The sequence below is a fragment of the Jaculus jaculus genome, chromosome 3 (assembly GCF_020740685.1).
Source record: "Jaculus jaculus isolate mJacJac1 chromosome 3, mJacJac1.mat.Y.cur, whole genome shotgun sequence".
NCBI classification, from domain to species: domain Eukaryota; kingdom Metazoa; phylum Chordata; class Mammalia; order Rodentia; family Dipodidae; genus Jaculus; species Jaculus jaculus.
In genome coordinates, this window is record NC_059104.1 from 166,553,115 (window position 1) to 166,565,523 (window position 12,409).

At 47.6% G+C, this 12,409-nt stretch overlaps 1 pseudogene; it reads left to right on the forward strand.

Annotated features, from left to right (window-relative positions):
- Nucleotides 1–515: 515 nt before the first annotated feature.
- On the forward strand, nucleotides 516–2,638 carry LOC101612266 (annotated as a pseudogene).
- Nucleotides 2,639–12,409: the final 9,771 nt, after the last annotated feature.

Sequence of the window (12,409 nt, forward strand, 5' to 3'; positions counted from 1 at the left end):
AGCTTAGTGCCTGGAATATGACTGAAAATAATAAACTACCTGACAGATTTGGTCATTATATTGTTCTGTCAAAGAGTTTAGAAAAAGTAAAGAAAAAGAAAGAAAGAAAGAAAGAAAGAAAGAAAGAAAGAAAGAAAGAAAGAAGGAAAGAAAGAAGGAAAGAAAGAAAGAAAAGGGCTGCGACGGTAGCTCCGTGGCAGAGCACTTGCCTAGCATGTTACGAAGTCCTGGGTTCAATCCCTGGCACTACATTAAAGAAATAATATAGGGCCAGGCATGGTTGACCAATGCCTTTAATTCCATCACTTGGGACGCAGAGGTAGGAGGATCGCCATGAGTTCGAAGCCACTCTGAGAAGACATAGTGAATTCCAGGTTAGCCCGGGCCAGAGTGAAACCCTACCTGGAAAAAAAAAAAAAAAAAAAAAAAAAGAAAAAGAAAGAAAAGAAAATCATGGACAACTCGTCGCGCCCCAGCAGCCGAGCGCAGCGCCCGCGGCTTGTGCCTGAAATGGGGGGACCTGCTCGATGGGCCAAGATAGTGACTTCTACTGCCTCTGTCCCAAAGGCTTCACGGGTCTAGTTTGCAACGAGACTGAGAAAGGTCCCTGTGCCCCAAACCCCTGCCATCATGGTGCTGAATGCCAGGTGACTGAGGCCACACACCGAGGGGATGTCTTCGCTCAGCACATGTGCCAGTGCCCTCAGGGCTTCTTGGGCATCCGCTGCGGGGCGAAGTGCGTCATGAAGCTAGGCGTGGAGCGAGGCGCCTCATCCGTGCACTTTGGCTTCTTGGGTCTGCAACGCTGCCGCCCAGAGCTGACCCGCCTGCACCTTGCAGGCATCGTCAACACCTGCAAGGCAGGCAACTATGACAGCAAGCCCTGCATCCAGATGAACCTCCTGCAGAAGAGGCGGGTGTCAGGTAGGGTGACGCAGGGCACCAGCCGTGCCGGGGGCTGGGGGGTATCTGTAGACCTTCGAGGTGGCCCACAGCCTAGACGGACGCAAGTTCCGGTTCATCCAGGGTGAGCGAGCTTGGGTCTGGGGACAAGGAGCTCGAGGGAAATGTGGACAATAACAGCCTGAAGTGTAACATGTTCAGCACCCCCTTGGAGGTGCATTACGTGAGACTGTACCCCATGTCGCGTTACCGGGAGTGCACACACCGCCTTGAGCTCCTTGGCTGTGAGATCAACGGTGGCTCTGAACCTCTCTGGGCCTGAGGGACAACAGGATTCGCGACAGCAGTATCACAGCATCTAGCACCTATAAGACCTAGGGCCAAAACCTCATAGGCCATTGCCAAGGCGCTTGGTTTCCCACCAGGAATAGATGGTAAGACCCTATTGATGAAGATACCACATACTTGGCTGCAAGATCACTGAGAAATCCTGCTGGAACTGAGCTGAAAACCTCCTCCATGTAGACCAGCTGACAGAACGCTGGAAAAAGCCATGCTGCATGCAGTTCAATGGGAGAGATTGAAATCACCAGTGAAGATATCCAACAGTGGACACTGCAAGTCTTATATTTGGCCAGCCAGGCCAAATGAGCCAGTGGGTGCAATAGTGGCACGTCTGTTGTGGTGGAAGCCAACCACCCTCTAATTGGACTGGAGGCCTGCTCCATGGGAGGGAATACATCCCAGATACTGAAAACCTACAACAGGGGTAGTCATGAGCCCTAAGGGTGAAATGTCTGCTGTTGTCTGGCTAAATGTATGTACTGTGCTCACCAAACTGCCCAGTAAGCACTTCTCTTAATGTTCATATCCATATATTAATGATAGTTTCTCTTTTGGTAGAGACCCTTCTCTTTTCAGATGACAGTGACCTTGGGATGACTCAGAAGGCACCATGGTGCTGGAAAGAAGTGACAGGAGTGCTCAGTACTGCAATATCTCTATCACACCTTCCAAGGCTCAGGCTCTATTGCGAAAGAGGTGGCGGAAAGAATGTAAGAGCCAAAGAAAGGGTAGGACTCCTTACAACGTGCTCCTCTGTACACAAAATGGCCTGGATATCCATGACCTCACAGTGCCTGACACTCCCTACACAAGACCATCATAATAGGAGGAAAAGATGATGACATCAAAATCAGAAAGACTGATTGAGAGGGGGAGGGGATATAATGGAGAATGGAGGTTCAAAGGGGTAAGTGTGGGGAGGGAGCGCATTACCATGGGATATTGTTTATGATCGTGGAAGTTGTCAATAAAAAAAAAAAAAGACCCGGGGCCTGCATGCCTTTGGCTGGTACCCTCATTGGACGCAGCTGGACATGCAGGGCAAGTTCAACACCTGGGCCTCCCAGAGCAACAATGATTCCGAGTGCCTGCAGGTTGACCTGGGTTCTGAGAAGCAGGTAACGGGCATCATCACCAAGGGAGCTCATGACTTTGGCCATATCCAGTACGTGGCATCCTATGAGGTGGCCCACAGCAACGATGGTATAAAGTGGACCATTTATGAGGAACAGAGGAGCAGCAAGGTCTTCATTGGAAACTCAGACAACAATTGCCCAAGAAGAACGTGTTTGGGGTGCCCTTCCTGGCTCGCTATGTGCGTGTCCTGCCCGTTACCTGGCACAACACCACCATGCACCTGGAGCTGTTAGTGATCCATCTGCACCCCTAAGTGACCCAAAGGCTGGAGGCTGAGGGGCCCCTGCCCCTGCCTTCCCAGGCCCTGCTGCCTTCCGTGGCCAGCTGCCTCCTGTTTGGACTGGGGTTAGAAAGAGTGGGGGGGGGGGTGCCGGAGTGGATGCCACCTCGCCATCTCCATCTCCTTGCCCCTCCACCTGCAGCCCCTTAGGTCCCTGACGTCAGTCCTCCTGTTATCCCATTTTTCTCAGGTGCTGCAGAGAGTTGGGTAGATCTGGGATGAACAGGGAAGGGTGACGCCCTGGCTTCCTCCACACACTCTGCCTCCCCCAACCGCCCAGGTCCCTGTCTCCCTGACGGGACCTCTGGCCTCCCTGCCTGCCCGTCTTTACCACGCATTCCCCAGAATGTCCCATTCTGGGCCTCTTGAGAAAGTGGCCCTATGCCTGCTTGCCGCCCCTCTCGAGTCACCAGACACCGTCCCTTATCTCCTGTGACCACTTTTTTAAAAAAAATTTTTTTTGGTTTATTTTTATTTACTTATTTGAGAGTGACAGACAGAGGAAGAGGCAGAGAGAGAGAATGGGCACGCCAGGGACTCCAGCCTCTGCAGATGAATTCCAGACGCGTGCGCCCCCTTGTGCTAACCTGGGGAATGGAGCCTCAAACTGGGGTCCGTAGGCTTCACAGGCAAGCGCTTAACCGCTAAGCCATCTCTCCAGCCCTCCTGTGACCACTTTTGACCCTCTTTGCCTTGGAGCCCAGGAAGACAATGAGACTGATGGGTCTATGGAGAGACAGGTGGGCTGGCTGGGTGGCCGTGGGGTCTCTGTGCTGGCTGCCCATTAGACTCCATAGGCAACTTCTAAAATATATTTGTGTTCTCCACTGGGGGAAAAAAAAAAAAGAAAATCATAATAATAGGGAGCTGTGGATATGTCTCAGTCAATAAACTGCATAAAAACCTAACTTATATCCTCAACAGCCATATAAAATGCTGGGCCAGGCAGCACACACCCCTAATCCTGGTGCTGGGGAGGCAGAGACAGGAGAATCTCCAGAGCTTGCTGGCTAGCTAATCTATCCCAGTTGGTGAGATCTGGGTTCAATGGGAGACACCATCTCTTAAAAATAATTTGGAGGGCTGGAGAGATGGCTTAGCTGTTAAGCCCTTGCCTGTGAAGCCCAAGGACCCTGGTTCAAGACTCAATTCCCCAGGACCCACTTAAGCCAGCTGCACAAGGAATCTGAAGTTTGTTTGCAATGGCTGGCGGCCCTGGCGCACCCATTCTCTCTCATCTGCCTCTTTCTCTGTCTGTTACTCTCAAATAAATACATAAAAGTAAGCAAAAAAGCTGGGTGTGGTGGTGTACATCTTTAATCCCAGCACCCGGAAGGCAGAGGTAGGAGAACCACCATGAGTTCAAGGCCAGCCTGAGACTACATAGTGAATTCCAGGTCAGAATGAGCTAGAGTGAGACCCTTACCTTGAAAAAAAAAAAATTCTGGAGAAGACTGAGGAAGACACTTGGCATTGGCCTCTGGCCTCCACATGTAGCTGCACTCATCTGAACATGCATAAACACATGCGTGCACACCACACACAAAAGAAAGTAATGGAGGGCTGGAGAGATGGTTTGGTGCACAAGGCTCTTGCCATCTCAGTGCTAGTATCTGAGTTTGGACTCCCACAGCCTACATATAAAGCTGGACGCTGTAGAGGAGTGGGCTTGCCTGTAATTCTAGCATTCTTCTGGGTGAGATAAGGGGTGGTGATAGGAGAATCTTCTAGAAGCTTTCAGGTGAGCTAGCCTTGCAAATACAGCAGTAAGTAATGAAAAAACCCTGCTTCAAACAAGGTGAAAGGTGAGGACTGACATCTGAGGTGTCCTCTGACTTACACACACACACTGTGGCACATGTATGCCCATGCACACCAGTGCACAGACATACACACACACAAGTGATGGTAACTAAGCAGAAAGAAAGAAAGAAAAAAAAACAGGGCTGGAGAGATGCCTTAGTGTTTAAGCACTTGCCCGTGAAGTCTAATGACACTGGTTTGAGGCTTAATTACCCAGGATCCATGTTAGCCAGATGCACAAGGGGGTGCACACATTTGGAGTTCGTTTGCAGTAGCTGGAGGCCCTGGCGTGCCCATTCTTTCCTCTCTCAATCTCTCTCTCTCTCTCTTTCTCTGCCTCTTTGTCTGTTGCTCTCAAATAAATAAAAGTAAAAAAAAATTCAAAAAAAGAAAGAAAAAGAAGAAAGAGAAAGAAAAGAAGGAAAGAAAGAAAAAGAGAAAGAAAGGAAGTTACAAAGAGGCTAGTAAGACAACTCAGTTGATAAAGTGCTTGCCTTGAAAGCATGAGAACTCAAGTCTAATCCCCAAGACACATACAAAAAGTGTGTGGTTGTGCATGCCTGTAATCCCAGCACTGGGAACCCTCCCAGACTCTTCCAGTGCTCACCAGCCACGAGCTAGCCCATCTCACTTCCCACACATCCCACTCCATCCCTGAGAGTTCTGCCTGCCCCCAGCAGGCTAAGGAGAGAGAAAGAGTGGCCCTGGAAGAAATGCTGGCATCTAAGAGGGCAAATAAGTATAAGAGTATTTCTGGTTATAATATATAGTACTACATGATGGTTTAACCCAAATGTGATCTAATTATAGATGTAGGATGGGGGAGGAAAGTGGTATCAGAAAAATCTTTTGTTATTCAAAGTTAGTAGATGATGTTTGACCCTAAAAATCTAGAAACAACAGTATAGATATATTATTTGGAACATTGAAGCACATACCAACAAAAGAGTTGAAAGTGGCTAGTTGTTTCCAAGGAAGGATGTGGCAGGAATTTATTGTTATCATTTTTTTAAATTTTTTATTTATTTATTTGACAGACACAGAGAGAAAGACAGGTAGAGGGAGAGAGAGAGAATGGGCACGCCAGGGCTTCCAGCCTCTGCAAACGAACTCCAGATGCGTGCGCCCCCTTGTGCATCTGGCTAACGTGGGACCTGGGGAACCGAGCCTCGAACCGGGGTCCTTAGGCTTCACAGGCAAGCGCTTAACCGCTAAGCCATCTCTCCAGCCCTATTGTTATCATTTTTAAAGTAATTTTTTTTTTTGCTTTGTTTTGTTTTTCAAGGGTTAGTCTTGCTCTAGCCCAGGCTGACCTGGAATTCACTATGTAGTCTCAGGGTGGCCTTGAACTCATGACGATCCTCCTACTTTTGCCTCCCCAGTGCTGGGATTAAAGGCGTGTGCCACCATGCCTGGCAAGGTAACTTTTTTATTTTTATTTATGTATTAGAGACAGAGAGGCCAGGAGAGGCAGAGCGAGAGAGAATGGGCATACCAGGGCCTCTAGCCATTGCAAATAAACTCCAGATGCAGGTGCCACTGTGTGTATCTGGCTTACATGGGTTCTGGGGAGTCAAACCTGACTCCTTAGGTTTCACAGGCAATGTTATCATTTTTATTATGTAAGTCTTATAGGAAATTTTGACCTTTGGACCATGTAAATATTACTGTTGTTTACTATTAATTATTATTATTATTATTATTATTATTATTATTTTAGGAGACTGCTATAGGAATCTTGATGAAAGATGGTGTCCAGTGGCAATGTAATGAGACAGACAGAGTGGGTCCCCAAAATATTTAGATGGATTGGCATGACCTGGTGCCAAAGGGCAATGGAGTGGAAAGAGACAAGAAAAACCACACAGATGGGGCATATGATTGGGGTTAGGGAATGACCATCCCTTGGCGACCATGTGGAAGCCAAAAGTCCCTCTAGGCACCACATGTAGCGAGAATGTCCCTCCTGGGGAGGACCAGAGTGAGCTCACTGACTATAGAGAAAACAACAACAACAACAACCAAAAACAGTCATGCCTGAGAGCCAATAATGGAGCCTAAGTGGCCCTCTCCCTTGAACTGGTTGCAACCTAACAGGTACAAACCTTTAGAGAACATACACCAAGAGCCATGAAAATGACTCTAACCTCTCCTAGTGGCACTCACTATCCCCAGGGATCGTTCCTAGGCAGATGCCTTTTTTTTAAAAAAAAAAAAGTTTTATTTATTTATTTATTTTGTTTTTTCAAGGTAGGGTGTCACTCTAGCTCAGGCTGACCTGTAATTCACTATGTAGCCTCAGGCTACACCTCCACCCACTGTAAACATACTCCAGATGCATGCATCACCTTGTACATCTGGTTTATGTGGGTCCTGGGGAATAGAACCTGGGTCCTTTGGCTCTACAGGCAAGCGCCTTAACTGTTAAGCCATCTCTGCAGGCCCAGGGCCAAGCATCCTGATCTGTGGGAACATGTGGATTAGGAAGCTGTTTGCCTCATGACAGGGAACTGTGAGACAAGAAAGGGCCAGGAGCAAAACACCCTCAAGGATGCGTGCCTAATGACCTACTTCCTCACCCTGAGCCCACTTCCTAGCACCTGTTAAAATAGCACCATCAGCTGGTACCAAACATTTTGATATATGAGATTTTTGGGGGTGGGCACCATATATGACCATATCAAACCATAACAAGAGAAGTCCATTTTATTGAATTTACACTTAAAATTTTTTTTTTAATTTTTATTTTTGTTTATTTTTTTGAGAGTGACAGACAGAGAGAGAAAGAGACAGATACAGAGAAAGAGAACGGGCACACCAGGGCCTCCAGCCACTGCAAACGAACTCCAGACGGGTGCGCCCCCTTGTGTATCTGGCTAATGCAGGTCCTGGGGAATCGAGCCTTGACTGAGGTCCTTAGGCTTCACAGGCAAGCACTTTCAGCCCCCCGTTTTTTTTTAAAAAATTTTTTTTGTTTATTTTTAGTTATTTATTTGAGAGCAAGAGACAGAGAGAGAAAAAGGCAGAGAGAGAGAGAGAGAGAATGGACGTGCCAGGGCCTCCAGCCACTGCAAATGAACTCCAGACACATGCACCCCCTTGTGCATTTGGCAAATGTGGGTCCTGGGGAGTCGAGCCTCGAACCGGGGTCCTTAGGCTTCACAGGCAAGCGTTTAACCACTAAGCCATCTCTCTAGTCCCCCCCCTTTTTATGGTTTTTTTGAGTCAGGGTCTCACTCTAGCTCAGGCTGACCTGGAATTCACTATATATTCTCAGGATGGCCTCGAACTCACTGCGATCCTCCTACTTCTGCCTCCCAAGTGCTGGGATTAAAGGCGTGCATCACCATGCCTGGCTTATTAAGTATTTTTATTTATTTATTTGAGAGAAAGAGAGAGAGAGAGAGAGAGAGAGAGAGAGAGTATGGGCATGCCAGGGCCTCTTGCTACTGCAAACAAACTCCAGATGTACACATCATTTTATGCTGCTTTTCCATGGGTACTGGGGGATCAAACCCAGGTCTACAGGCTTTGCAAGCAAGTACCTTTAATCTCTAGGCCATCTCCCCAACCTTTTGTTTATATTTTGAGGCAGGGTCCCACTATGTAGCCCAAGTTGTCCCTGAACTTGCAATCCTACCGCTTCAACCTCTCTTTGTTCAGTCTTGGCAAAAATAAGTCCATATAGTTACCCGTGAGCAGCAAAATGAAAAAATCTTAGAGCACAATGCCAAGCAATGAGAATAGAGCATGGATTTATGTCACTATACAACTAAAAAACAAATGATGGCTGGGCATGGTGGCACACGCTTTTAACCCCAGCACTTGGGAGACAGAGGAAGGAGTGTTGTGAGTTCGAGGGTAGCCTGAGACAGCATAGTAAATTCCAAGTCAGCCTGAGCTAGAGTGAGACCCTACCTCGAAAAACAAACAAATTAAAAACAAAACAAAACCAAATGCTGCTCCCAGACATAATCAGGAGGGGAAAGAGAAATGCAAACAGATAATGGCTCTTTCTTTCTTTCCTTCTTTCTTTCTTTCTTTCTTTCTTTCTTTCTTTCTTTCTTTCTCTCTCTCTCTCTCTCTCTCTCCCTCTCTCTCTCTCTCTCTCTCTCTCTCTTTACTGAAGATTCCTTTCTTATCACTATTTGTTTGCACAATAAAAAACCGTTCACAGGGAAGAATGGAAGGCCTGGAGGATATGAGTCTCTGGGGTGGATCACAGCTCGCCTCAAGTCCAGCTGTAGATCCAGGCCTTCCAGAGCCCTTCTGAGCACAAGGCTTGTAAAAAAAAAAAGAAGCTGGCTCCTTCTGGACAAAGGAAGGGAAGGGAAAAAGATAGTGTGTGACCCAGGCCAAAAGGTTTCAGTTATGTGTCCTGCTCCAATGTCATTGTCATAACCAATGTGGAGCTTGCCCGTACTTGGGTTGGCCTGTATCCCAGCACTTCTAAGCCCAGGAAGCATATCTGATGGCGGCTCCTGAGCCCTGGTCATCTGGGTCATTTGTTGTTGGCCCTGCTGGAAGAAGGGTCTGTATGAGGTTATGACTGAGGGACAGAGGCCAAGGTGGCCTCAGCCAGCAGAGAGAACAGTGAAACAGCCTGCCTCTCCCTTGACTTTTAAATATTTTTATTTATTTGTTTATTTGATAGAGAAAAAGGGAGAGGGAGAGAGAATGGGCATGCCAGGGCCTCCAGCCCCTGCAAACGAACTCCAGACGTGTGCACCCCCTTGTGCATCTGGCTAACGTGGGTCCTGGGGAATCGAATCTGGGTCCTTCGGCTTTGCAGGCAAACGCCTTAACCACTAAGCCATTCCTCCAGCCTTCCCTTGATTTTGATTCTGACTTTTAGGTTACCATGGCCTTTCAGTTGTCCATCTGTGCATATCCTTCCTCAGGCTGGAGTGCCCTTTCTCATGCTTCCTGGAAGAGCTGACCTCACCCCTGCTGTGCTGTAGTGACAGCTTTTTTTTTTTTGGTTTGAGTGTGTGTGTGTTAGTATGTATGTGCATGCATGTATGACTGTGTGCATGTCACGGACTGTGTGTGTGTGTGAGTATGTGTGTGTGGAGGTCAGAGGACACCTTAGGGTGTCAGTCCTCGCCTCCCACCTTATTTGAAAGTCTCTCTTCGTTTTTGGTTTTTGAGGTAGGGTCTCGTTATTATCCAAGCTGACCTGGAATTCACTATGTAGCCTCAGGGTGGCCTTGAACTCATGGTGATCCCTCTACTTCTGCCTCCCCAGTGCTGGGATTGAAGGTGTGTGTCACCACGCCTGGCTCAAAACAGAGTGTCTCTTGTTTTGCCACTAGCTGGCCTTCAGTCTTCAGGATTCTGCCTCCCATTGTCACGGGCATGTCGAGATTGCAGACAGGTGCCTAAATACTTGTTGGACATTAGTAGGTTCTGGGGATTCTAATTCCAGTTGTTAGATTTGCAGTAATAAGCACTTGTAAGCACTGGGCCATCTGCTCTTTTTAATGTACACACGTATATAGATGTATTTTTTTTTTAAAGTTATTCTAGAGAAAGAGACAGACAGAAAGAGAAAGACAGAGAGTTGGCACACCAGGGCCTCAGCCACTGCAATCCAACTCCAGACACCTGCGCCACCTAGTGTGACCTTGCGCTTGCCTCACCTTTGTGCGTGGGCTTATGTGGGATCTGGAAAGTGGAACATGGGTCCTTAGGCTTTGCAGGCAAGCACCTTAACCATTAAGCCATCTCTCCAGCCCCCATCTACTTAAAAAAATTTTTTTTATTAACAACTTCCATGATTATAAAAACTGTCCCATGGTAATACCCTCCCTCCCCCCCACTTACCCCTTTGAAACTCCACTCTCCATCATACCCCCGCCCCATCTCAATCAGTCTCTCTTTTGTTTTGATGTCTTGATCTTTTCCTCCTCTTATGATGGTCTAGGTAGTGTCAGGCACTGTGAGATCATGGCCAGGCCATTTTCTGTCTGGAGGGAGCATGTTGTAAGGAGTCCTGCCCTTCCTTTGGTTCTTACATTCTTTCTGCCACCTGTTCCACATTAGACCCTGAGCCCTGGAAGTGTGATACAGATCTGGCAGTCCTGAGCACTGCGGTCACTTCTTTCCATCACCATGATACCTTCTGAGTTGTCCCAAGGTCACTGCCATCTGAAAAGAGAAGATTCTCCACCAAAAGTGAGAGTAGCATTAATATAAGGGTGTGAACATTACCAGAAGTGCTTACTGGGCAGTTTGATAAGCATAGTACACACATTTGGCCAGACAACAGCCCCATCTGCTTTTTTTTGAGGCAGATTCTCATGTAGCTCAGGCTGGCTTCTAACTCACTAGGTAACTGAGTATGACCTTGAACTTCTGGGATTACAGGTGTATACCACCATGCTTATTGATTTATGCAGTGCTGGGAATCAAACTCAGGGCTTCATGTATGATAGGCAAGCACTCTACCAATAGCTACATCCCCAGTTCTAGTAGCAGGTCCGTTATGGATCCTTCCTCCCTGACTTCCCAAAGCACTTGATTTGTGTTTTTCCGATAGCAATTGTATTTTTGTATGGTAACATTATAGTTTTTTATGTCTGTGTCTGCTTCTCCCTCTAAATGGTGAGTTCTCAAAGTAGCCAAGGAACATGTTTTATCCAACTCAGGGTTCCACACACACACACATGGTAGGTGCTCGATCAATGTGTAGAATGACATGAAATTATAATGGGCAAGTTCTTCCTCTTTTTTTAAAATTTTTATTTATTTATTTGAGAGTGACAGAGAGAGAAATAGATAGAAAGAGAGAGAATGGGCACGCCAGGGCTTCCAGCCACTGCAAATGAACTCCAGACGCATACACCCCCTTGTGCATCTGGCTAACGTGGGTCCTGGAGAATCAAGCCTCGAACTGGGGTCCTTAGGCTTCATAGGCAAGCGCTTAACCACTAAGCCATCTCTACAGCCCTAGTTCTTCCTCTTTATATGTCGCAGACTCTGTAAAAGCTGTGGAGGTTACAGGCAGATGATCAGCCAGTTTTATGTCCATTTCTTTCCTGGGCCTTCTGGAAGAAGCAGGAAGAGGAAGAGAGTTAAAGCTACCTATGGATCCATATTCCAGAGACTTCAGTCAGTGCTCCTAAGAGGGGGCAATAATGAGAATAATAGCTAACATATGCCGAGGCTCTTACTCTCACATGCATCGACTCCGTTGCGTCTCATGAGGTCTTGAGGAGGAAGCAGGCTGGGTGGGCAGTATTGGGTCTGTCCTAGTGTTAAAGCAAAGGAAACCAAAACTCAGAATAACGAAGCAATTTGCTGGAGATGAACTACTGGGCGCCCTGTGGACTCTATGTCCCTTGTGTTGGAACTACCGAGGTGACAATGGCTCACACAACATTTTCCCAACAAAAAAAGCCCACAGTTTAAGCCTTGATAAGGTGTATTTGTGTCAAGTCCCAGATGTTACCTTCATACATATTTACCTGCTGAAATGAAGCCCAGCTCCACAACGACCATTCCTTCCCCTTTATTGCACTCTCCAAAGCTCAGGTCTTTGACAAGACCCCCCCCCGCCCCCCCCCCCCCACTTTTGCTGGGTCTTGCTTTTCATGTCTGCAAAAGGAGGCTGGGCTAGAAGTTTAAACTGGGTCACATGCTTGCTGGCAGCGCCCACAATTTCCATCACCCTTCCTGGGGACAACTCCCAGCTTCAACACTAGAGGCCTCCAGGGCTCCGGAAACACCACAGCTTCTTCCCGGGCTGGCTGTGGAAACTGAGCCTCCTGCAAACAGCAAAGCCTCTCTGTGCTCGGATCAAGCCCACAGCCTCATTAGTCACGTCAGATGACATAGTTAACACTTGGGGCAAGCGGGGCCAGTTCATCAAAAGCCCCTGTGTGCCTGGCTCCATCACTGCAGCTGAGGAACTACTGTACGCGGAGCAAGGCAGGGACT